General features: G+C 47.5%; 1 long non-coding RNA gene across 1 annotated transcript in view; it reads right to left on the reverse strand.

Moving 5' to 3' along the window:
* Window positions 1-18,769, reverse strand: part of LOC140724021 (uncharacterized) — a 45,949-nt gene extending 27,180 nt beyond the window's left edge. The window contains exon 1 of the long non-coding RNA XR_012098023.1: window positions 18,650-18,769. This is a non-coding gene — a long non-coding RNA (uncharacterized lncRNA). The remainder of the gene's footprint in view (window positions 1-18,649) is intronic.
* Between the last annotated feature and the right edge of the window lie 7,443 nt (window positions 18,770-26,212).

Raw genomic sequence — 26,212 nt, forward strand, 5'->3', positions numbered from 1 at the left:
GAACCTGGTCAGGCGTCAGACCTCTCGGTGGGAGAGGATTTTGCAGGTAGCGATTACAACTCTATCTCCTCCACCATGGCGTCTGGAGAGGGATAGGAGCAGACAATTCGGGAAAACATTTCACTGGGGTAAGGGGAAATACGATGCTATTGGGCAGGAACGTGGAAACATAAATTGGGAGCAGATGTTCTCAGGTGAATGCACTGCAGAAATATGGCAAATGTTCAGGGAATATTTGTATGGCATTCTGCATAGGTATGTTCCATTGAAGTGAGGAAAGGGTGGCAGGGTAAAAGAACCATGTGGACAAAGGATGTAGAAAATCTCGTTAAGAAGAAAAGCTAACAAAAGTTTCAAGAAAATAGGTACTATTGTAGCTCTAGAAAATGACAAGAGCGAGCAGGAGCCATGAGAAGGCCTTGGCGAGCAGGATTAAGGAAAATCACAAGGCTTTCTACAATAATGATGATGAGCCGTGTGAGAATAGGACCAATCGGGTACAATTGTGGAAACATGTGCATGGAGCGGAAGGAGGTAGCGGATGTATTTAATGAATACTTTGCTTCAGTATTCACCAGTGAATAGGACCTGATTGGACTGAAAGGCTTGAGTGTATAGTCATTAAGAAAGAGGATGTTCTGGAGCTTTTGAAAGTTAGATAGGTCGCCGGGACCGAATGAAATGCACCCTTGACTACTGAGGGAAGGGAGGGAAGGGATTGATGCTGGAATGGTGATAGGTAGGTCATATAGAGAGAAGTAGTTGCACCCAAGGTCACGGCACCGGAAACTGAGTGACAGTCAGGAAGGAGAGTGCAGCGCACCCCTGTGGCCATCCCCCTGAACAACAGGTATATCACTTTTCACACCGGTGGGCTGGGGGAATGACCTCGCAAAGGAAAGTCACAACAGCGCATCCCTGTGGCCATCCCCTGAACAACAGGTATATCACTTTACACACCGGTGGGCTGGGGGAATGACCTCACAAAGGAAAGTCACAGCTGTTGGGTCTCTGGCGCTTGGTATGGCTCTGCGGCTCAGATGGGAACGGGGTAGAGTAACAAGGTTCTGCAAAGGAAGTTCAGGAAGTGAGGTGCTAATTAAAGAGACAGCTCATACTAGGCTGTGATCTCAGGACTGCCATCTATGCCATGTGCCAGGAATAGGAAGGATAATTTGTTTAACACGTGGCGAAGGAGTTGGTGCCAGAGGGAGGGCATTAAATATTTGGATCGGTTGAGCCCACAGGGATTGCAGTGTGCACAGAGTGTGAGTGTGTTGGTGGAGAAAGGACATCGTTGATGGAGGGTGAGAGAGCACACAAACACATGCATTGGAGTGTGAGGGAGGGGAGTCAGGAGGGAAAAGGGGAATGAGGAGGATGGAGTTAGGGTTCCATTACAAAGCCCCAGAGTCACAAAACCATCCTCCTCTGGAATTGGTCCCATTCCCTACCCCTGGATGGGGGTGAGCATTGAGTTGCCTTGCCAACGAAAAAATAAATCGTTCTTATGCCCCCGGTTAACACACTTCTTTAATAAATTTACGTTGATCTTGAACATTGAAATGTACTGTTTGTAAAACATGTACTGATGTGAAATGGTCTCAGTGAAGGTCCGAGAGTGGAAAATGAACCGGTGTTCAGTCTCTGATTATGTAAACACTGAGATCCGGCCTCTGAGCGGTCTATGGCAATGAATTCCACAGCTCCCTCATGTCTCCCTCCCTGGAGTGAAGTTGCTGGAGTTTCAGCAGGTTGGATGACTGAGTAAATCTCTGTGCCCTCTCAGGACAGAAGTGTGGCCTCTACTTATTGTGAACTCGCTGGAGCCTCTCAGGGTGGGTTAACTGAATGAAACTCTCCCCACGCTCTGAACAGGTGCACAGCTGCTTCCGTTGCGTGAACTGTCTGACCTTTCAGTTGCTCAGGTAACTGAATGAATCTTTTCCCACACTAGGTGCAGGAGAATGGCCTCTCCCCAGAGTGAACGCACTGCTGTTTCTGCAAATCGGATGTCTGGATGAGTCCTTTTGCAAACAAGGAACAGGTGAACAGCCTGTGTCAGCCTGCTCTCTGGTATTCTGTCTCACCTTTACAATCTGAGATGAGTCGGGAAAAGACACCGGTGCTGTGGAAGACTTCCTGCTTGGTTCCTTTGCTCAATAAGGCGACTCCATCTGAACTTAATGACAACAGACTAATTGCCCTCACATCTCATGTGATGATGGTGATGGACAGGCTGGTCCTGACTTACCCTGGACGCTCTGGAGTTTGCCTACCAACCTCATGAGGGTGTGGATACATAATCTATCTGTTGCAGCGAGCTCACTCCCATTGGCATTGTGAGAATCGCTTTTTTTTTATTTCGCTAGTGCCTTCAATACAATCCAGTCACGTCTTCAGTGCAACAACCTGCAAAGGATGGGCGTAGACAAACTCACTGACTCCTGGGTTACTGCCTTCCTGACAGACAGACCCCAGTTTGCACAGCCGGTGGTTCTCTGCCGGAAGTGGTGATGAGTGGTACTGGAGACCCACAAAAAACTGTCCTGTCCACGTTTCTGTTCACACTATTATCTCACCTCCCCCCACATTCTTACTACCTCCCTTCCTTTCCAGTCCTGAAGAAGGGTCTCGGTCTGAAACGCCGACTGTTCTCTCCTCTCCATAGTTGCTGCCGGCCCCTCTGATTTTCCTCCAGCATTTCCGCATCTGCAGATTTTCTCCTATTTGTTCACATGCGCATGCGCGGAGGTAGGAGGACATCCCGAATATCGCGCATGCGCTCAGTAGACGAGAGGCACACAAGGACCAGCCGCAGGTAGGAGGGTCTCCGGGCGGGAATCAATCTCCGGCGTCTGAAACGCGTTTGAAGGGTTATTACTGTGAGCTCCTGCCGCACTGGTCCTGCATCCCAGGACAGCACCGGTCAGTTCCCTCTTTCTCAGCCCCACGATCCATACCAGGGTCCCAGGGTGTTTTCAGCTCATGAGCGCGCCATTTCTGCGGCGCATGCGCATCGCTGGCTGGCTGATAAGACAGGTTTCTCGTCCGCGGGGCCTTCTGGGTAATAGTGTGGCCATGCGTGACTCTGCCAGCGTTGTCCCGGTGCAGTCGGAGGAAATGTGAGCGAATTTATCTCCCAAACACTGCCGAGGTCCAGCTATAGAAATGCAAGGATTAGTAACTCGGAACAAAAATATATTTCCGAGTTAATCTTGGATGAAAAGTCTACTTTCCAATCAGTAAAAATGGCAATTAGTGCTGTATGGCAAAAAAATCCTTCCGTCAGATTTAGTTCTCTCTGGGTAAAGAAGGATTCAAAACAGCTTTGTCCTCGATGCCAGCTGAGTTATGGCTTTCACATCACAAAAGTGCCACACTCCAATGAGAATAACTACTTTCATGTCATTGCCATTGCCATCAATGTGTTCATCACTGTCCATCAGCTGGGGGGAGGGAATCCAAGGAATCAGAAAATCTCCAGGATCAGACATGTAGTAACAAGTGCTCTTTGCAGTGTTGTGGAACATGACCAGAACTGAAATAATACCAAAGAACAAACTGAGCCAAGTCACAGTTTGATCGAAGGCAGAAACAGCCCATTCTCATGCAGACGGGAATACAGTCAGACAATTTGATGGTCACTCTGGATGCCTGATCCTTGCCTTGTTAGAAGGTGAGGAGTTCATACAGAAACAAAGAAATCTACATTACATTACACACCCTTCGTCCCAGAATGTTGTGCAGATCATGCAATCTAACTGAGAAACTGCCTAGAAATTTCCTACCACATCACCCACTACTCATCCTAGCTCCATGTATCTATCCGAGAGTCTCTTGAAATACCCTACTGTATCCACCTCTCCCACCTTCGCAGTGTGTTCCACACACTCACCACTCTGTGTGAAAAACTTACCTCTGACATCCCCCTCGTACCGACTTCCAAGCACCTTAAAACTATGCCCCCTCCTGTGAGCCATTACTGGTCGGGGATACTATTACAGCTGCAGAAAGGGTGGGTAATGTAGCAGGATCCTCTTTTGAGTCAGTATGGGTAGAAATCAGGAACAGGAAGGGAGCAGTTACTCTACTGGGGGTATTCTATAGGCCCCCTGTTAGCAGCCGAGATACCGAGGAACAGATTGGGAGGCAGATTTTGGAAAGGTGCAAAAATAACAGGGTTGTTATCATTGGTGACTTTAATTTCCCTAATATTGATTGGTACTTGATTAGTTCCAAGGGTTTAGATGGGGCAGAGTTTGTTAAGTGTGTCCAGGATGGATTCCTGTCACAGTATGTTGACAGGCCGACTAGGGGGAATGCCATACTAGATCTAGTATTAGGTAACGAACCGGGTCAGGTCACAGATCTGTCAGTGGGTGAGCGTCTGGGGGACAGTGATCACCGCTCCCAGATCTTTAGCATTATCATGGAAAAAGATAGAATCAGAAAGGACAGGAAATTTTTTAATTGGGAAGGGCAAAATATGAGGCTATAAGGCTAGAACTTGCGGTTGTGAATTGGGATGATGTTTTTTCAGGGAAATGTACTATGGACATGTGGTCGATGTTTAAGGATCTCTTGCAGGATGTTAGGGATAAATTTGTCCCGGTGAGGAAGATAAAGAATGGTAGGGTGAAGGAACCATGGGTAACAAGTGAAGTGGAAAATCTAGTCAGGTGGAAGAAGACAGCATACATGAGGTTTAGGAAGCAAGGATCAGATGGGTCTATTGAGGAATATAGGATAGCAAGAAAGGAGCTTAAGTAGGGGCTGAGAAGAGCAAGAAGGGGGCATGAGAAAGCCTTGGCGAGTAGGGTAAAGGAAAACCCCAAGGCATTCTTCAATTATGTGAAGAACAAAAGAATGACAGGAGTGAAGGTAGGACCGATTAGAGATAAAAGTGGGAAGATGTGCCTGGAGGCTGTGGAAGTGAGCGAGGTCCTCAATGAATACTTCTCTTCGGTATTCACCACTGAGAGGGAACTTGATGACGGTGAGGACAATATGAATGAGGTTGATGTTCTGGAGCATGTTGATATTAAGGGAGAGGAGGTGTTGGAGTTGTTAAAATAAATTAGGATGGATAAGTCCCTGGGGCCTGACGGAATATTCCCCAGGCTGCTGCACGAGGCGAGGGAAGAGATTGCTGAACCTCTGGCTATGATTCTTATGTCCTCGTTGTCCACGGGAATGGTACCGGTGGATTGGAGGGAGGCTAATGTTGTCCCCTTATTCAAAAAAGGTAGTAGGGATAGTCCAGGTAATTACAGACCAGTGAGCCTTACGTCTGTTGTGGGAAAGCTGTTGGAAAAGATTCTTAGAAATAGGATCTGTGGGCATTTAGAGAATCATGGTCTGATCAGGGACAGTCAGCATGGCTTTGTGAATGGCAGATCGTGTATAACAAGCCTGATAAGAGTTATTTGAGGAGGTGACCAGGCATATAGATGAGGGTAGTGCAGTGGATGTGGTCTACATGGATTTTAGTAAGGCATTTGACAAGGTTCCACATGGTAGGCTTATTCAGAAAGTCAGAAGGCATGGGATCCAGGGAAGTTTGGCCAGGTGGATTGAGAATTGGCTTGCCTGTAGAAGGCAGAGGGTCATGGTGGAGGGAGTACATTCAGATTGGAGGGTTGTGACTAGTAGTGTCCCACAAGGATCTGTGCTGGGACCTCTACTTTTCGTGATTTTTGTTAACGACCTGGATGTAGAGGTAGAAGGGTGGGTTGGCAAGTTTGCAGATAACACAAAGGTTGGTGGTGTTGTAGACAGTGAAGAGGATTGTCAAAGATTGCAGAGAGACATTGATAGGATGCAGAAGTGGGCTGAGAAGTGACAGAAGGAGTTCAACCTGGAGAAATGTGAGGTGGTACACTTTGGAAGGACAAATTCCAAGGCAGAGTACCAAGTAAATGGCAGGATACTTGGTAGTGTGGAGGAGCAGAGAGATCTGGGGGTACATGTCCACAGATCCCTGAAAGTTGCCTCACAGGTAGATAGGGTAGTTAAGAAAGCTTATGGGGTGTTAGCTTTCATAAGTCGAGGGATAGAGTTTAAGAGACGCGATGTAGTGAGGCAGCTCTCTGAAACGCTAGTTAGGCCACACTTGGAGTACTGTGTCCAGTTCTGGTTGCCTCAGTATAGGAAGGATGTGGAAGCATTGGAAAGGGTACAGAGGAGATTTACCAGGATGCTGCCTGGTTTAGAGGGTATGGATTATGATCAGAGATTAAGGGAGCTAGGGCTTTACTCTTTGGAGAGAAGGAGGATGAAAGGAGACATGATAGAGGTGTACAAGATATTGAGAGGAATAGACAGAGTGGACAGCCAGCGCCTCTTCCCCAGGGCACCGCTGCTCAGTACAAGAGAACATGGATTTAAGGTAAGGGGAGGGAAGTTCAAGGGGGATATTAGAGGAAGGTTTTTCACTCAGAGCGTGGTTGGTGCGTGGAATGCACTGCCCGAGTCAGAGGCAGATACACTAGTGAAATTTAAGAGGCTACTAGACAGGTATATGGAGGAATTTAAGGTGGGGCGTTATATAGGAGGCAGGGTTTGAGGGTCGGCACAACATTGTGGGCTGAGGGGCCTGTAATGTGCTGTACTATTCTATGTTCTATTTTCACTCTTGGGAAAAAAGCCTCTATCCCTCATCATCTTATTCACCTTTCTGAATTGCCAGATGATTGATCGCAGTGAGATATCATTCTCCTTCTCTCAGTGTGGGAAGAGATTCACTCACAGCCTACCCACAGACTGGCCAGTGAGTTCACAGTAGGGAGAGGCCATTCACCTGCTCTGTGTGAGGGAGGGGAACTACTCAGTTATCCAGCCTGAAGATACATCAGCAAGTTCACACCACAGTGAGATGCTCCCCCTGTTCTGCAAGCGGGAAGCCATTCATTCTGTCGTTGATGCTGACGATACTGTACATGGGGTCCCGGTGAGAGCGGACAAGGAACACTGTGCACAAGTCTGATCTCCCTCCCCGAGTCCGCCTTCGGGATGCAGGGAATGAAGAGAAGGTTTCCCACATTGACTGATTGGGTGGGGGTGGCTGTGTCCTCGGAGATATTACACAGGCCGGGACTGTCTCAAAATTAGAGAAATAAGAGGTGGTCTGACTGAGACAGTCTCACAGGAATTTCCCCACCCAGAGTGCAGTGAATTTTTGCAATTTTCTCCACAAGGTTTCTAAGTTCAAAAGGCAAATTTAGGGCCACAGTGGTGACGGAAACACTGCGGGAAAGTGGCGCTGAATGAAGGGCAGAGAAGGCACAAGGGGCCGAATGGCCACAACGATCATGTTTATTTCCTAAAGCACAAGTTTACCTGTGCAATATTTCCCTTTGGGCTTCAGCCTGTCAGATTGCACAGAAATGCGGTGAGAGTTCCGGAGATCCTTCGGCAGCCACTGCAGGGCATCTCCTGTCTCCCAGCAACAGGGGACGGGTCTGGGAGGCAGCTTCGGACAACCGGCTCCGATCCACGGCGGGGAAAGACCAGGCACCCTCCGTGTTGCTGAAACATCTCATGGAATCTCACCCAGTCTCCTCACCTCTGCCACCTGAAGGAATTAAGACCCCGGCCGGTGTTGCAGACTTTACCCGAAGTGCCGCTCCCGATCTCTGACTTCTCACCGGGTCCAGTCGCTTCCGGTTCCATTCTGAGCGCTCGGCGTCCCGCCCACTGACACGCTCCGCCAATGAGAGCATGTTTGTTCCAGCGCTGTTCTCTGATTGGCTGTGAGTTTGTCTGAGGTCAGGCTGCTGCCGGGAACTGGAGATGTCAGTCACAGTTTGTTCTCAGAATCAAAGCAAGTTCCCTGAGGCTCAAAGTTCAAAGTAAGTTTTATTATCGGAGTACAAATAAATCACTGCATACAGCACCGAGATTCATTTTCCTGCGCACATACTAAAAAGAATTCTGTAGAGTAGTAACTATAACAGCGTCATGAAAGATCAGCCAGAGTGCTGAAGGTAACAAACTGTGCAAATGCAAATATGGAGAAACAGGATAAATAACAAGAGCATGAAATAACCGCAGCGGCTGCTGATGGATCTCCGGAGCTCTCACCGCTCCCCTGTGTAATCCGACAGGCTGAAGGCCAAGGGAGAACAAGGTGCAAAGGTCAACTCGCGATTTAGAAAATAAGCAGCAGGCGCTGACGTGGCCATTCGGCCCCTCACTGATTCTGTTATTCACTCAGAATCACTATTTTCCTGCCGAGCCCCCAAATATGACCTCGGGTTTTGAGTCTGTGGCGCTTGGCTACACACTCCAGCCGGAGGAATCATCATTCCTGGCCCAGCCCTGCGAGACTGTGTCTGTCTCTTATTTCCCTCATTCTGAGACAGGCCCAGTGTGATCATTCGTTGTGGGAGCATCTCAGTGCACCATTGCATCTGTCTCCTCTCTGCACAATATCCTCCACATCCCCAATCGCATGGTATGAACTAATTTAATAATCATTTTAAATATTTACTGAACAATCGTGTCACCCCCCAGCCTGACTGTCTTTATACCTGGAGAAAAGTAAAAACGAGCTGCTGGTGTTACACAGCTCGTCAGGCAGCGTCTGTGGAGGGAAATGGAAAATTGACATTTCGGGTTGAGACAGTCCAGATGAAGGATCTCGACCCGGGAAGTCGATTGTACATTCCTCTCCGCAGTTGCTGCCCGACCCACTCAGATCTTCTAGCCTCATGTTTCTTACTCGAGATTCCAGCAGGTGCAGTCTCTTGTGCCTCTCTTTTCAGAACTTGCCCCTTTCAGTCCTGCCTCAGACTGAACCTGGCTTTTCTCTCCGGCTTCTTTTCTGTTATGCTCCTTCTTTAGCCCATCACGCCGATCGGGACACAGGCGGCCACCGGCAGCTCTCTGAGGGTTGATCGGCCCATCACGCCGATCGGGACACAGGCGGCCACCGGCAGCTCTCTGGGGGTTGATCGGCCCATCACTCCGATCGGGACACAGGCGGTCACCAGCAGCTCTCTGAGGGTTGATCGGCCCATCACGCCGATCGGGACACAGGCGGCCACCAGCAGCTCTCCGAGGGTTGATCGGCCCATCACTCCGATCGGGACACAGGTGGCCACCGGCAGCTCTCCGGGGGTTGATCGGCCCATCACTCCGATCGGGACACAGGCGGCCACCGGCAGCTCTCCGGGGGTTGATCGGCCCATCACTCCGATCGGGACACAGGTGGCCACCGGCAGCTCTCTGAGGGTTGATCGGCCCATCACGCCGATCGGGACACAGGCGGCCACCGGCAGCTCTCTGAGGGTTGATCGGCCCATCACGCCGATCGGGACACAGGCGGCCACCGGCAGCTCTCTGGGGGTTGATCGGCCCATCACTCCGATCGGGACACAGGCGGTCACCAGCAGCTCTCTGAGGGTTGATCGGCCCATCACGCCGATCGGGACACAGGCGGCCACCAGCAGCTCTCCGAGGGTTGATCGGCCCATCACTCCGATCGGGACACAGGTGGCCACCGGCAGCTCTCCGGGGGTTGATCGGCCCATCACTCCGATCGGGACACAGGCGGCCACCGGCAGCTCTCCGGGGGTTGATCGGCCCATCACTCCGATCGGGACACAGGTGGCCACCGGCAGCTCTCTGGGGGTTGATCGGCCCATCACGCCGATCGGGACACAGGCGGCCACCGGCAGCTCTCTGAGGGTTGATCGGCCCATCACTCCGATCGGGACACAGGCGGCCACCGGCAGCTGTCCGAGGGTTGATCGGCCCATCACTCCGATCGGGACACAGGCGGCCACCGGCAGCTCTCCGGGGGTTGATCGGCCCATCACTCCGATCGGGACACAGGCGCCCACCAGCAGCTCTCCGAGGGTCGATCGGCCCATCACGCCGATCGGGACACAGGCGGCCACCAGCAGCTCTCTGAGGGTCGATCGGCCCATCACGCCGATCGGGACACAGGCGGCCACCGGCAGCTGTCCGGGGGTCGATCGGCCCATCACGCCGATCGGGACACAGGCGGCCACCAGCAGCTCTCTGAGGGTTGATCGGCCCATCACGCCGATCGGGACACAGGTGGCCACCAGCAGCTCTCCGAGGGTTGATCGGCCCATCACGCCGATCGGGACACAGGCGGCCACCGGCAGCTGTCCGAGGGTTGATCGGCCCATCACGCCGATCGGGACACAGGTGGCCACCAGCAGCTGTCCGAGGGTTGATCGGCCCATCACGCCGATCGGGACACAGGCGGCCACCAGCAGCTCTCTGAGGGTTGATCGGCCCATCACGCCGATCGGGACACAGGTGGCCACCAGCAGCTCTCCGAGGGTTGATCGGCCCATCACGCCGATCGGGACACAGGCGGCCACCGGCAGCTGTCCGAGGGTTGATCGGCCCATCACGCCGATCGGGACACAGGTGGCCACCAGCAGCTGTCCGAGGGTTGATCGGCCCATCACGCCGATCGGGACACAGGCGGCCACTAGCAGCTCTCCGAGGGTTGATCAGCCCTGTGGCCTCTGCTTTCACCACACAACTTCAATCGTCTTCCAGGGAAGGTCCTTCCGATCCCAGGGATGAGGCCTGTGGAGATTCAGTTGACGTTTCTGTCACACTGGGTTTTTATGGGATGGGTTTGCTAGCCCCATGCCCGACTCTCCTCCTTTCATAGCCGGGCTTAGGCAGTCCACGGCTGAGTTTTCATTCTGTTCAGACCTGCTTAATCTGTTTCTGATCCCTCCCTGATACAGATACCACAATTCCTTCCCACAGACAGCAACATAATGTTCATTCCCCGAGTCTGCAGCGCGCGTAGTGGACAATCGCGGTACTGCAGGGAATCAGCAGCTCCTGGAAAGTGAAAGCATTCTGAATCAGGAAGTGCCAGGAGTTGACATGGCTTCGAAAGGACAGGCCGAGAGTTGGACCGAGGAGGTAATTTGTCCCATCTGCCTGGATTTCTTCACCGATCCGGTTATTCTGGAGTGCGGACACAACTTCTGTCGCTCTTGTATCACACGGTGTTGGGAAAGGGAGCAGAGAAACTCCTGCCCGGAATGCAGAGAGGTGTTTGCTGACCGCACCCTCAGAGTGAATCGGGCCTTAGCAAATCTGGCTGAAAAAGCTCGAAATCTAAACCTGAATCCGAAAGGGAAGGCAAGAAAACTTCAATGCGAGGAACATGAGGAAGAACTGAAGCTGTTTTGTGAAACGGACAAGACACTGATCTGTCTGATCTGTAGAGACGCGCAGGAACACAGAGAGCACCGCTTCAAGCCGATTAAAGAAGCTGTTAAAATCTACACGGTAAAACTAACATTAATTTAATACTTAACACATTTCCTTTCTCCTACATACATTACACGAGCCTCTATAACTAACACATGATTCTCTGCAACTTCCCCCATCTCTAACGGGATTCTAGCATCTCTCCGTCCCACAGCCCAACTCCGCACCCCGCAACTCTCCGCTCTCTATTCGGATCGCGCTCTACGTACTGTATCGCCCTGATCCACTCGCTCCTACCCACTGATCTCCCTCCTGGCACTGACACCTGCAAGCGGGACAAGTGCTACACCTGACTCCTAACCTCCTCCCTCGTCACAATTCAGGGCCGCAAACAGCCCAGTTCCTCCCGTTTCTTCCATGGTCGATTGTTCTCTCGTATTACATTCCTTCTTCTCCAGCCCTTTACCTCTTCCACCTGTCCCCTCTCAGCCTCTCACTTCATCACCCTCCCCCAAGTTCCCCCTCACGTTGTCTCACCCGTCACCTGTCAGCTGGTTCTCATCCCCAACCTTTTTATTCTGGCTTCTGTCCCATTCCTTCCCAGTCCTAATGAAGGCTCTCATCCCGAAACACCGACTGTTTATTTCCCCTGAATCGATGCTGCCTGACTCACTGAGTTCCTCCGGCATTTTGTGTGATAATCGGGTTTGATCACCTGTTTCTTTTGATGCATCTTTGTTTCTATTTCCTTCACTCTGACTTCCAGGATCAGCTAAAATCTTCCTTAGACTCGCTCACAAAAAAGAAATCAGACTTCCAGGAAAAGGAGCAGCTACAGAAAGAGAAGATTTCCGGAGTTCGGGTGAGGCTTCCTGAGCGGAATTTCTGATATTACTGTCGAGTTTTGCTCAATTTAATGCAGAATAGCAGAGTATCGCAGCTCCCGTGACCTGGGTTCGATCCTGACCTCTGCTGCTGTCTTTGTGGAGTTTGCATGCTCTCCCTGTGGCCATGACAGTTTCAGACACATTCCAAGGACATGCTGGATGAATGGTTAATTACAAGGTGGAGGAGAGTGATGTGAATCTGCTGGTAGTTAATGGGTCACTGAGGGAGAATAAGTTTCAGGAAAATGTGGGGGAAAGGGGTTGACGGGAATGTCTCAGAAGTAGTATGGACCCCAATGGACCGAATGGTCACTTTTATGTCATAAGGAAATACAACACAGCAATGCAGTAAACTAATCTTCACCTTTCATTCGACAGAAACAGTCACACAGTGTTCAGACCCACATCACATCCCAGTTTGCTGAACTGCGCCAGATTATCACTGAGAAAGAGCAGAGTTTACTCAGGGATCTCAGGGAAGAAGAGAAGAGGATTCTCAACCCAATGGAGAAAAATCTTCTTAAGATTCAAGAGAATATAAGGATTATTCAGGAGGAAATCACTAAGTTAAAGGAACAGATGGATCAAAAAGACAATGTGATGTTTCTCAAGGTGAGGGATTACATTTCAATTTATTTCTGTGAAATTGAACTAAATGAACAGTGGTATATTTGAAATAAACACAGCACAGCGGCCAATTCTACCAAATCAATTGCCGCTGCTGGTGTCCTCACACAGAGTGTTCTCCTTGCATGACGAACCTCCAATCACTCCGCTAATGACATTCTAAATATCGGAGATAGATATTTGATCCTTTATCAGCAACATACAATATTTAAGCGATGAAATTTCAGCATAATTAATCGTAAATTAAACTGCAATTAATCTGTCAACAAAAGATATGGCATCTGCCAGTCCCAGGCTCAAAATAGCCCAGAGCAAAGTACAAATACGTAACTTATTCCCTTCACTTTTACCATGTCCCCACTCACGTGACTGGTTATCGTAATAAACACATAACACAGAATACAATGCAGATAGAAAACAGACGTGTTGCTCCTACACACAGCATTTACAAATGGCAGTAAACTGTTTCTCACCAGACAATTGATGCAACTATCCAAGATTGCTGTTGTCCCAAAACTGGACTTCCACAACTTCTGTACATCCCAGGACAGAATGTAATCTTTTTTGAAATGATTTACTCTGATCATAACACAGAGCTGCTGATTGTGTCCTTAATTACCGCATTAAATATCCTCTAAAACTCCCATTAACACCCAGTTCCAGTCACAGGCTGTGAGTGTGTCTGGTGCGGTGGGTGTGAGGGTCTCTCTGTCAATCAGTGAGAACAAAGAATGTGACCCACACATCAGACTTATCCTCCATATCCGGTTTCGATCAGATTACAGAAACTTTCACTGTCTCTACTTTTTTGGATAAGTTTTACATGGGATTGTGTCCCATTCTCCGTCATGAGCAGGCCATTCGGTCCATCTTCTATCAATTTCCCCTCTGCACAAGCCTCCTGCCACCTACTCACCGCACCTAGCAACACTGCCCCGAACACCCTGGTCCCTCACGTGTTTATCCAGCCTCCCCATTACATTCAATCTCTGATGTTCCACTTTAACCACTTCTGTGGCACTGAGTTTCACATTCTCTTAACTAAATTTTTTGTGGGATTTATTAAAAACCTCCTGGCATTTTATCTTTGACTGAAGGTTTCCCCATAAATAGAAACATAGAAACAAAGAAAACCTACAGCACAATACAGTCTCTTTGGCCCACAGTTCTGTGCCAAACATCTACTTACTTTAGAAATTACCTCGAGTTACCCATAGCTCTCTATTTTTCTAAGCTCCATGTACCTGTGTAGGAGTCTTGTGAAAGACCCTATCGTATCCACCTCCACCTTCGTTGCCGGCAGCTCATTCCACCCATTCCAAAACACTTACCCGACATCTCCTCCGTACTACTTCCAAGCACCTGTGTCCTCTCGAGTTCGCCATAATGAGGTACTTTTTCCACCTTCACGCAATCAAATCCATCACTAATCTTAAATTGTTCCATTTTATCATTCTGACGTCTTATCCAGATGGTAATGCACAGCCTGTCCTGTCTTTCCTGTCAGTTCCATCCTCACAGTAATGGTCTAACTTTCAGCAACTTTCCCTGTAATTTACCCCGTGGTTCTGTATTGCTGGTGTGTGTTTGTGACTGTGGGAGTGGGAATTTTCAACATCTTGTAATGATTTGGATGAAATTCAGGATGTGGACATTAAGTCCAAGTCTAATCAGATTTGTGCTTTTATTTATTTCAGGAGGAAGCTCATCGGAACAGGAGGTAGGACATGCTCTTTACTGAAACCCTGTATGGGTTTGTAAAATACTTCAAAATTCCAGTTTATCACCAGCAGGTTAATATTTACAGAATCAGTGACGATGTCCAGGAATTGTCAGTGACAGATGAGGCCCTACCAGTTGAAAAATTCGATCGCTTCTATTTGTTGAACACAGTGCTGAGAGAAACACTTGATGCCATTAACCGAGGTAAAACTTACAAAGATTCATTTTTCCTTGTTCATGAAACACCATTAATTTATAAGCTGAAGCAAGGATTGGCTGTGATAATGGACTGAAGGGGAACTGAAGTTTATTCCACATCAGCCCCACTAACTGGGAGGCATCACTGTCACATGGTCAGCTGGAGATGTCAGGCCCCTGGACACACCAGCACAGGGTCACAATACAACCAATACACGGGACTGGCAGATGAACCACTGTGTCCTGATTCCAGACACACTGCACTAACACACCAGGACATGAATTTGAATCCTACCACAGGAGCTGGGAATTTAATACTGACTTGATGATATTGTAGGGAATAAAAGCGGGTATCAGTGTGGTGACCGGGATTGTCAGGAAAATACACAAGTCCTTCATGTGCCCTGTGAGTGCAGACTCTGACTGACACAGGTCTTCCCCCTTCCGGATCAGCATCTCTCACTGTTGTTAGAGGCAGAAGAGGGGAGTGGTCGTGATAGGGGACTCAATTGTCAGGAGACAGACAGGAGAATGTATGGACGTGAATTGGACACCCGAATGGTATGTTGCCTCCTAGGTGCCAGGGTCAGATATGTCTCCGATCATGTCTGCAGCATTTAGAGAGGGAGGGTGAAGAGTCAGCCATCTTGTTGCATTTTGGGACCAATTACATAGGAAGTAAAAACAAAGAGGTCCTGAAAAGAATCTGGCTAGCTTGGTAGAAAGCTCAGAAGCAGCACCCCCAGGGTTGTAATGTCTGGATTGCTGCCTGTGCCACGTGCTGGTGAGGGTAGAAACAGGATAATTTGACAGATAAACATGGCTGAGAAGATGGTGCTGGGGACAGGGATTCGGGTTCTTGGATCATTGGGATCTGTTCTGGTGGAGGAATGACCTGCTCAAAAGGGATGGGTCGCACCTGGACCCGAGGGAGAACAATATTCTCACAGAGAGGTTTGATAGAGCTGTCGGGGAGGGTCTGAACTAATTTGGTGGGGTTTAGAACTGGAGTGAAGAGATAGGACTGATGGTAAAAAATGCAAAGATAGCCTGCAGTCAGACTGTCAGATAGGGCGGACAGATGAGAGGACAAAATTGCAGCCAGCAGGGTGAGTATCAGTGCATTAGTGATGCAGAATTAAAAAGGGTAACAGATACAGTACACAAAGTGTTATATCTCAATGCATGGAGTATGAGAAATAAGGTGGATGATCTTGTTGCACTATTACCGATTGTCAGGTATGATGTTGTGGCCATCACGGAAACGTGGTTGAAAGATGGTTGTAGTTGGGAGCTGAATGTTCAAGGTTACACAATGTATCAGAGGAAGGAAGGAAGGAAGGCTGATGGGGTGGTGTGGCTCTGCTGGTAAATCAGCAGCAAGATGTGACATAGGATTGAAGATGTTGAATCTTGTAGGTTGAGGTAAGGAACTGCAAAAGTAAAAATGACACTGACGGCAGTCTATTACAGGCCTCCCAACAGTCAGTGGGATGAGGCCCACAGATTACAACTGGAAATAGAAAAGGCTGATGAAAAGGATAATGTTATGATAATCATGGGAGATTTCAACATGCAGGGCAATTGGGAAAATCAGTTTGGTAAAGGAACTCAAGAGAGTGAGTTTGTTGAATGCAATGTGATGACTTTCTAGAGCAGTTTGTCATTGAGCCCACTCGGGGAACAGCTCTACTGCATTGGGTGTTATGTATTGAACCAGAGGTGAGTAGTTAAAAGAAACCTTAGGAAGCAGTGCTCACAACGTGACTGAGTTCAACTTGAAATTTGATAAGGAGAAAGTAAAGTCTTGACGTTGTAGTATTTCAGAGGAGTAAAATAAATTCCAGTGGTCTGAGAGAGGAGTTGGCCAAAGAAAATTGGAAGGAGATGCTGGCAGGGATGAGAGCAGAGCAGAAATGGTGTCAGTTTCTGGGGAAATGAGGAAGGTGAAGGATAGATGTATTCCAAAAATAAATAAATACTCAAATTGCAAAATATAAACCGTAGCTGATAAGGGAAGACAAGTTAATGTAAAGGCAAAAGAGAGGTTATACAACTAAACAAAAATTAGTAGGAAGACAGAGGATTGGGCAGCTTTTAAATATCTACAGAGAGGAACTAAAAGGATGATTGGGTGGGAAAAAATAAACAATAAATTGATTTGAATTGAATTGACTTTATTACTTACATCCTTACATGAGGAGTAAAAATCGTTAAGTTATGTCTCCACCTAAATGTGCAATGTGCAATTTATCGTAATTTATAATGAATAATATGTACAACAGGCTAGTTCATATAACATAGAAATATTGTTGTTTCCACACAAGTTAATCAGTCTGATGGCCTGGTTGAAGAAGCTGTCCCGGAGCTTGTTGCTCCTGGCTTTTATGCTGCAGTACCTTATCCTGGATGGTAGCAACTGGTACAGTTTGTGGTTGGGGTGACTCTGGTCTACAAAGATCCTTCAGGCCCTTTTTACACACCTGTCTTTGTAAAACAAGTTAGCAAACAATATCAAATTGTTTTTCAAGTATTGTAAAAAAATAAAACAGAGATGAGAGTGGATATAGGACGCTAGAAAATGAGGCCGGATATATATAATAACGCGGGATAAAGAGATGGCAGATAAACCAAATATTTTGCATCAGTCTTCACTGCGGAAGACACTGGTACTGTGCCAAATGTTGAAGGGTGTGAGGGAAGAGAATTGAGTGTAGTTACTGTTACAAGGGAGAAGGTGCTCAAAAAGCTGAAAGACCTAAAGGTACATAAGTCACCCGAACCAGATGAACTGCACCCTAGTGTTCTGAAAGAGGTTGTGGTAGACATTTTGGAGGCATTTCAAATGATCTTTCGAAAATCATTGGACCCTGGAATGGTGCCAGAGGACTGGAAAATGGCAAATGTCACTTAACCTTTTAAGTCAGGAGGAAGGCAGCAGAAAGGAAATTATAGACAGTTAGCCTCACCTCTGTGGTTGGGAAGAAATTGTTAAGTATGAGGTTATGGAATACTTGGTGACACTGGACAAGATAGGACAAGTCAGCATGGCTTCGTTAAGGGAATATCCTGCCTGACAAACCTGTTGGGATTCTTTGAGGAGATTACAAGTGGGATAGATAAAGGGGATGCAATGGATGTTTCCCATGGTGGTGGAGTTTAGGACAAGAGGGCACAGCCTCAAGATAGAGGGGGGTCTATTTAAAACAGATGCGGGGAAATTTGAGCCAACGGCTGGTGAATTTGTGGAACTTGTTGTGTGTATTTAAGGCAGAGCTTGATAGGTTCTAGATTGGACACAGCATCAAAGGTTACGGGGAGAAGACCAGGTAGTGGGGCTGAGGAGGGAAAAGAAGGATCAGCCATGATTGAATGGCGGAGCAGACTCGATGGGCAAATGGCCTAATTCTGCTCCTATGTCTTATGGTTATCAGACCACTACATTGAAGCATTGTGAGAATGAGCTCGGACACACCAACAAGCATTGACATGGGTCAAGATTTCATCTTGGGAGAAGCACACACAGCATAACCGGCCTGGCAAAGCTCCCTCACCAACATACACAGGAAGGATTGGCAGATTGTAGTCAGAGCCTCAGCAATGTACGTTGTTATTTCCCTCAGTAACCTGGAAACCAGTCTCTTCAGAGACAGTCATTTATTCAAATAAACAACTCAAACACGTGTGACACATTGTCAACACACACCAGACATGTGATGACACACTGTACATACAAATTCTTCAATGTGCACACTCTCCTTCAATGCGTATACACACCACACGGAAATTTACCACAATCAACACACACACACACACACACACACACACACACACACACACACACACACACACACACACACACACACACACACACACACACACACACACACACACACACACACACACACACACACACGATATACTATCAGAGTGCGACACACGTCCACAGAAACAGGCACAAATTCCAATTTCTGATTGAAATCTGCCGTCCTTACCCGGTCTGTCTGTTCTGTGGCACTGAGCTGCCCTCTGACGTGACGTCACATCAACACTTCACAGACAGACTCCGGGGTGAGATTCCTCAGGAGGATGATCTGGGAGGGTTTGACGGATGTTGAACGCACGGCCCACTTCATCAATCTGCAAGACTAAGATGTCTTCTTGAGCCTGGCCCATTTGTGTGTGTTTGCCCCCCCCCCCCATCCCTCTAACCATTTCCCATCTGTGTACCTGCCCAAATTTATTTTAAAATATTTTATTTTTACCTGTTTCTACAGGTCTGAGGGCAAATTCCATTTACCAACCTCCCTCTCTATGAGAATGTAACCCGATAGACCACTCAGAAAAATTTCCCATCTCACTTTCAATCTGAGGCCTCTGGTTCTGTACTCCCATTTCTTGGAAAAAGAAACATTATTTAAGCTCCTTATGAATTATTTACCTTGATAAGGGGTCATACCTGAACATCCTACACTACAGCTGAATAGCCCAGGCTTATCCACTCTCTGCTTTTAACCCAAGCCCCCAGTCGTGGTAACATCCTCCTGAAGCCTCCTGTCCAGTGTAATGACATCCTCGCCAAATTCGGGAACCGGAAATGCAGACAATGCTCCAAGTGTGGTCCATCATCGACATCAAAGGCCTTGCTGAATTTCATGTGGACAGTGTGGAATAGGCTGATGAATACAGGACTGAAAGTGTTTTTTTAGATTGGGACAAGAAGGGTGGCATGGGAACTAAATTCTGAAGGAAAGCAGTTTAAAAAAAAACTTCGTGTACAAGAACGGCGAGACTGCGCAGGACAGCGCGGACAGTTTAAAAAGATGACCACCCTATACAGCGAGCAGCGGAGTGGGTGGCAGCAGAGTGTAGGGCTTTGGCTCAACGGGCTTAGGCGGTAACGGGAAGAGGCGAGAGCGAGGCACCGACTCTTTTTCTCCCCTTGGCAAATCGGCCCGGACGGACGGGGGAACAGCAGGGCACATTAGCTAATGGTTTAAAAAGTTTGTGTGTTTGGCGAAGTAAGTGGGTGAGTAGACCTATCTTTCTTTGTTCCATTCCTGTAGAATTAGGTAGCATGTCTGCAGGGTTAGTGCTTTGTTCAGGGTGTCAGATGTGGGAATCCTGGGAGACCTCCAGCCTCCCTGATAGCCGCATCTGCACCAGGTGAACCGAGATTCAGCTCCTCGGAGACCGTGTTAGGGATCTGGAGCTGCAGCTTGATGACCTACTGCTTATTAGAGAAAATGAAGAGGTGATAGACAGGAGCTACAGGGAGGTAGTCATCCCTAGGCTACAGGGGTCAGAAAACTGGGTGACTGTCAGGAGAGGGAAGGGAAATGCCCGGATAGTGGAGAGCACCCCTGTGGCTGCCCCCCTCAGCAACAAGTATATCGTTTCGGATGCTGTTGAGGGGGATGACCTGACAGGAGTCTGCCACGGTGACCGGGTCTCTGGCACTGAGCCTGGCGCTGTTGTGCAGGAGGGAAGGAGGGAGAAGAGGAATGCTGTAGTCATAGGGGATTCCATAGTCAGGGGAACAGACAGGAGATGCTGTGAGCCTGGTAGAGATACCCGCATGGTGTGTTGCCTTCCAGGTGCCAGGGTACGGGATGTTTCGGATTGGGTCCAGAATATCCTGAAGGGAGAGGGCGAGCAGCCAGCTGTCTTGGTATATGTTGGTACCAATGACATAGAGAGGAAAAGGGAGGAGGTCCTGAAGAGAGATTTCCGGGAGTTAGGAATGAAGCTGAGAAGCAGGTCCTCCAGGGTAGTAATCTCAGGATTGCTACCTGTGCCACGTGCTAGCGAGGGCAAGAATAGTAGGATCAGGCAGATGAATGCGTGGCTGAGAGACTGGTGCAGGGGGCAGGGATTCAGATTCTTGGATCGTTGGGATCTCTTCTGGAGGAGTTATTACCTGTTCAAAAAGGACGGGTTACACCTGAACCCGAAGGGGATCAATATCATAGCGGGAATGTTTAATAGAGCTGTTAGGGAGGGTTTAAACTAATTTGGCAGGGGGATGGTAAACCGGAATGATAGAGTAGAGGAGGGGGAAAACGGAAATAAATCTAAGATACTGAGCAGTAAAGATGTCAGGAAGGACAGGCAGGTGATGGAGCAAATTTGCAGCCACTGGGATGAGTTGCAGTGCAATCAAAATAAAAAGTATCAAATACTGGACTTAAGGTGTTAAACTTAAATACACACAGCATAAGGAATAAGGTGGATGATCTTGTCGTACAGCTACACATTGGCAGGTATAATTTTGTGGCCATCACTGAGACGTGGCTAAAGGATGCATGTCTCTGAGAGCTGAACGTCCAAGGATACACGGTGTATCGGAAGGATAGGCAGGTAGGCAGAGGGGGTGGCGTGGCCTTATTGGTAAGAAATGATATTAAATCATTAGAAAGAGGTAACATTGGATCGGAAGAATCTTTCTGGGTTGAGCTAAGAAATCGCAGGGGTAAAAGGACCCTGATGGCAGTTATCTACAGGCCTCCTAACAGCTGCAGTGAGGTGGACTACGAATTACAACAGGAAATAGAAAAGGTTTGCCAGAAGGGCAGTGTTATGATAATTGTGGGGGATTTTAACATGCGAGTGGATTGGGAAAATCAGGTTGACACTGGATCTCAAGAGAGAGAATTTGTGGAATGTCTACGAGATGGCTTTTTAGAACAGCTTGTTGTTGAGCCCACCAGGGGATCAGAGGTACTGGATTGGATATTGTCTAATGACCCAGAGGTGATTAGAGAGATTGAGGTGAAGAAACCGTTAGGAAGCTGAGATCGTAACATGATTGAGTTCACTGTGAAATTTGAGAAATTAGAAGCCGAAATCCGATGTGTCGGTATTGCAGTGGAGTAAAGGAAATTACAGTGGCATGAGAGAGGAACTGGCCAAATTTGACTGGAAAGAGACACTAGCGGGAAGGACGGTAGAGCAGCAGTGGCTGGAGTTTATGCGAGAAGTGAGGAATGTGTAAGACAGATATATTCCAAAAAAGAAGAAATTTTCGGATGGAAAAAGGTTGCGACCGTGGCTGACAAGAGAAGTCAAAGCCAAAGTAAAAGCAAAGGAGAGGGCATTCAAGGAAGCAAAAATTAGTGGGAAGACAGAGGATTGGGAAGTTTTTAAAAGCTTACGAAAGGAAACTAAAAAGGCCATTAAGAGGGAAAAGATGAACTATAAAAGGAAGCTAACAAATAATATCAAAGAAGATACTAAAAGCTTTTTCAAGTATATAAAGAATAAAAACGGGTGAGAGTGGATACAGGACAGATAGAAAATGATGCTGGAGAAATTGTAATGGGAGATAAGGAGATGGCTGAGGAACTGAACGAGTATTTGCATCAGTCCTCACTGAGGAAGATATCAGCAGTATACCAGACAGTCAAGGGTGTCAGGGAAGAGAAGTGTGCGCAGTCACAATTACGACAGAGAAAGTACTCAGGAAGCTGAATAGTCTAAGGGTAGATAAATCTCCAGGACCAGATGGAATGCACCCTTGTGTTTTGGAGGAAGCAGCTGTGGAGATCGTGGAGGCATTAGCAATGATCTTTCAAAAGTCAATAGATTCTGGCATGGTTCTGGAGGAGTGGAAGATTGCAAATGCCACTCTGGTATTTAAGAAAGGGGCAAGGAAGCAAAAAGTGAATTATAGACCTGTTAGCTTGAGAAATGGTTGGGAAGCTTCTGGAGTCAATTGTCAAGGATGAGGTTACGGAGTACCTGCAGGCATATGACAAGATAGGCCAAACTCAGCATGGTTTCCTTAAAGGAAAATCCTGCCTGACAACCCATTGAAATTTTTTGAGGAGATTACAAGTAGGCTAGACAGGGGAGATGCAGTGGATGTTGTGTATTTGGATTTTCAGAAGGCCTTTGACAAAATGCCGCACATGAGGCCGCTAAACAAGATAAGAGCCCATGGAATTACTGGAAAGTTACATATGTGGATAGAGCGTTGGTTGATTGGCAGGAAACAGAGAGTGGGAATAAAGGGATCCCATTCTGGTTGGCTGCCGGTTACCAGTGGTGTTCCACAGGGGTCCTTGTTGGGGCCGCTTCTTTTTACTTTGTATATCAACGATATGGATTATGGAACAGATGGCTTTGTGGCTAAGTTTGCTGATGATACAAAGATAGGTGGAGGGGACGGTAGTGCTGAGGAAACAGAGAGTCTGCAGAGAGACTTGGATATATTAGGAGAATGGTCAAAGAAGTAGCAAATGAAATACAATGTTGAAAAGTGTATGGTCATGCACGTTGGTAGAAGAAATAAACGGGCAGACTATTATTTAAATGGAGAGAGAATTCAAAGTTCTGAGGTGCAATGGGACTTGGGAGTGCTCGTGCAGGATACCCTTAAGGTTAACCTCCAGGTTGAGTCGGTGGTGAAGAAGGCAAATGCAATGTTGGCATTCATTTCTAGAGGAATAGAACCATCCAGCCCAAGATCTTAAAGCACGAACTAACGGAGATGGGAGTAGACTCTCACATGGTGGATTGGATAGTGGACTACTTGACAGATAGACCTCAGTATGTGCGGTTGGGAGACTGTAGGTCTGACACAGTGGTCAGCAGCACAGGAGCGCCACAGGGAACCGTACTCTCTCCGGTCCTGTTCACCCTGTACACATCTGACTTCCAATATAACTCGGAGTCCTGCCATGTGCAGAAGTTCGCTGATGACACGGCCATAGTGGGGTGTGTCAGGAATGGACAGGAGGAGGAGTATAGGAAACTGATACAGGACTTTGTGATATGGTGCAACTCAAACTACCTGCGTCTCAATGTCACCAAGACCAAGGAGATGGTGGTGGACTTTAGGAGATCTAGGCCTCATATGGAGCCAGTGATCATTAATGGAGAATGTGTGGAGCAGGTTAAGACCTACAAGTATCTGGGAGTACAGTTGGACGAGAAGCTAGACTGGACTGCCAACACAGATGCCTTGTGCAGGAAGGCACAGAGTCGACTGTACTTCCTTAGAAGGTTGGCGTCATTCAATGTCTGCAGTGAGATGCTGATGATGTTCTATAGGTCAGTTGTTGAGAGCGCCCTCTTCTTTGTGGTGGCGTGTTGGGGAGGAAGCATTAAGAAGAAGGACGCCTCACGTCTTAATAAGCTGATAAGGAAGGCGGGCTCTGTCGTGGGCAAAGTACTGGAGAGTTTAACATCGGTAGCTGAGCGAAGGGCGCTGAGTAGGCTACGGTCAATTATGGAAAACCCTGAACATCCTCTACATAGCACCATCCAGAGACAGAGAAGCAGTTTCAGCGACAGGTTACTGTCGATGCAATGCTCCTCAGACAGGATGAAGAGGTCAATACTCCCCAATGCCATTAGGCTTTACAATTCAACTGCCAGGACTTAAGAACTTTTTTTTAAAGCTATTATTAATGCTTTTTGAGTTAGTGATTTAGATGCATATCATATTATTACTGAGTTAAGTATTGTATGTACAACAAGTGTATGGGACATTGGAAAAAATGTTGAATTTCCCCATGGGGATGAATAAAGTATCTATCTATCTATCTATCTATCTAGAGTATAGGAGCAGGGATGTGATGTTGATGCTCGATAAGGAACTGGTAAGACCTCACTTGGAATACTGTTTGCAGTTTTGGGCTACTTATTTATGAAAGGATGTTCTGACATTGGAGAGGGTTCAGAGAAGATTCACTAGAATGATTCCTGGAATGAGAGGGTGAAGATATGTGGAACATTTGAACGCTCTTGGACTGTACTCATTGGAGTTTAGAAGAATGAGGGGGAACCTCACAGAAACATTTTGAATGTTAAAAGGCATGGACAGAGTGGATGTGGCAAAGTTGTTTCCCATGGTGGGGGAGTCTAGTACAAGAGAGCATGACTTAAAGATTGAAGGGCGCCCATTCAGAAGAGAGATGCGAAGAAATTTTTTTAGCTAGAGGGTGGTGAATCTGTGAATTCCTTGCGGCAGTGGAAGCCAAGTTATTGGGTGTATTTAAGACAGAGATTGCTATGTATGTGAGTAGCCAGGGCATCAAAGGTCATGGTGAGAAGGTGGGGGACTGGGAATAAATGGGAGAATGGATCAGCTCATGATTAAATGGTGGAGCAGATTCGAAGGGCCGAATGGCCGGCTTCTGCTGCTTTGTATTATGGACTTATTTGAATGCACCAGTATACGTAATAAGGATCTTGTAGCACAGGTAGATTTTGGCAGGTACAAACTTAGGCAGGTACGACTTTGGTCGAAGGAATAAAGACATAGACAGTTCTGTAAACAGAGCGAAATTCAAACTCAGAGTTGCAAAGGGACATGGGTGCCCTTGTGCAGGATTCCCTGAAGGTTAACTTGCAGTTTGTGTCAGTGGTAAGATTGGCAAACTCAATGTTTGCTTTCATTTCGAGAGGATTAGAGCACAAGAGCAAGGATGTAATGCTGAGGTTTTATAAGGCATTGGTCAGACCACACTTGTTGTATTGTGAGCAGTTTTGGGTCCCTTCTATCGGAAAACATGTACTGGCATTGGAGGGGATCCAGAAGATTCACAAGAATAATTCCGAGAATGAAAGAGTTAACATATCAGGAGTGTTTGATGGTTCTGGGCCTGTACTCACCGGGGTTTAGAAGAATGGCTGATTTATTATCCCTCTCAACCCTATTCTCCCACTTCCTCCCCATAACTTTTGAGACTCTGACTAACCAAGACCTTGACTTATTAACTTCTGCTTTAAAAATCAAACAGGAGAAAATCTGCAGATGCTGGTAATCCAAGCTACACAGGTCCTGATGAAGGGTCTCGCCAGATCTCTCTGTCACCTGTATGGAGAGAGTTGATGTTGGGAGGATGTGGGTGGGTCGAGAACGGTCAGCACAGCCTCCGACTATAGGGATGTCCATTTAGGACAGAGATGAGGAGGAATTCCTTTATCCACAGGATAGTGAATCTGCCACAGGCAACTGTGGAGGCCAAATAATTGAGTATATTTAAAGCAGGGTAACACACACAAATTGTTGGGGGGGGGGACGTCACGTGATGACGTGGGATCGAGACGCGGATATCCAGCTCTCCCGTAAAAAAAACGAATAAATTCATGTTTAAGTGAAGAAAGGTTAGCAAATATTTCCAAAAAACTACGTCTAAACTACTCAGGATTTTCCTCAGATATGCCTCCTAAACAGACAAAGAAGAAAACTATTACTTTGAAGATAGTACAAGTTGAGCCGGCCACCATGAAGAAGCCTCGGACTCAAGTGCATCTCAATCCGGCGATACAGAACAGAAATCGCCCGCAGCATCAATAGTCTCCAAGAAGGAACAACAGGAACTGCGCGTGCGCGCAGGAAAGTGCATGCGCAAACATGAGAACCATGAACTACAAATCCCAGCTACCGTTGGAAGCGGAAGTGACAATGAACCCGCGGTGGATTCGGATTCTCTGGAACATACAGATGAAGATGAGGAGGTAAAAGAAGAACAACAGGAAGAGATTGGAGGTGGAAGGTATTCTGGACACATAAGAGTTCCTTCTTTGGTGCAAATAATGCATGAATT

The sequence above is a fragment of the Hemitrygon akajei genome, unplaced genomic scaffold, assembly GCF_048418815.1.
Source record: "Hemitrygon akajei unplaced genomic scaffold, sHemAka1.3 Scf000153, whole genome shotgun sequence".
NCBI classification, from domain to species: Eukaryota; Metazoa; Chordata; class Chondrichthyes; order Myliobatiformes; family Dasyatidae; genus Hemitrygon; species Hemitrygon akajei.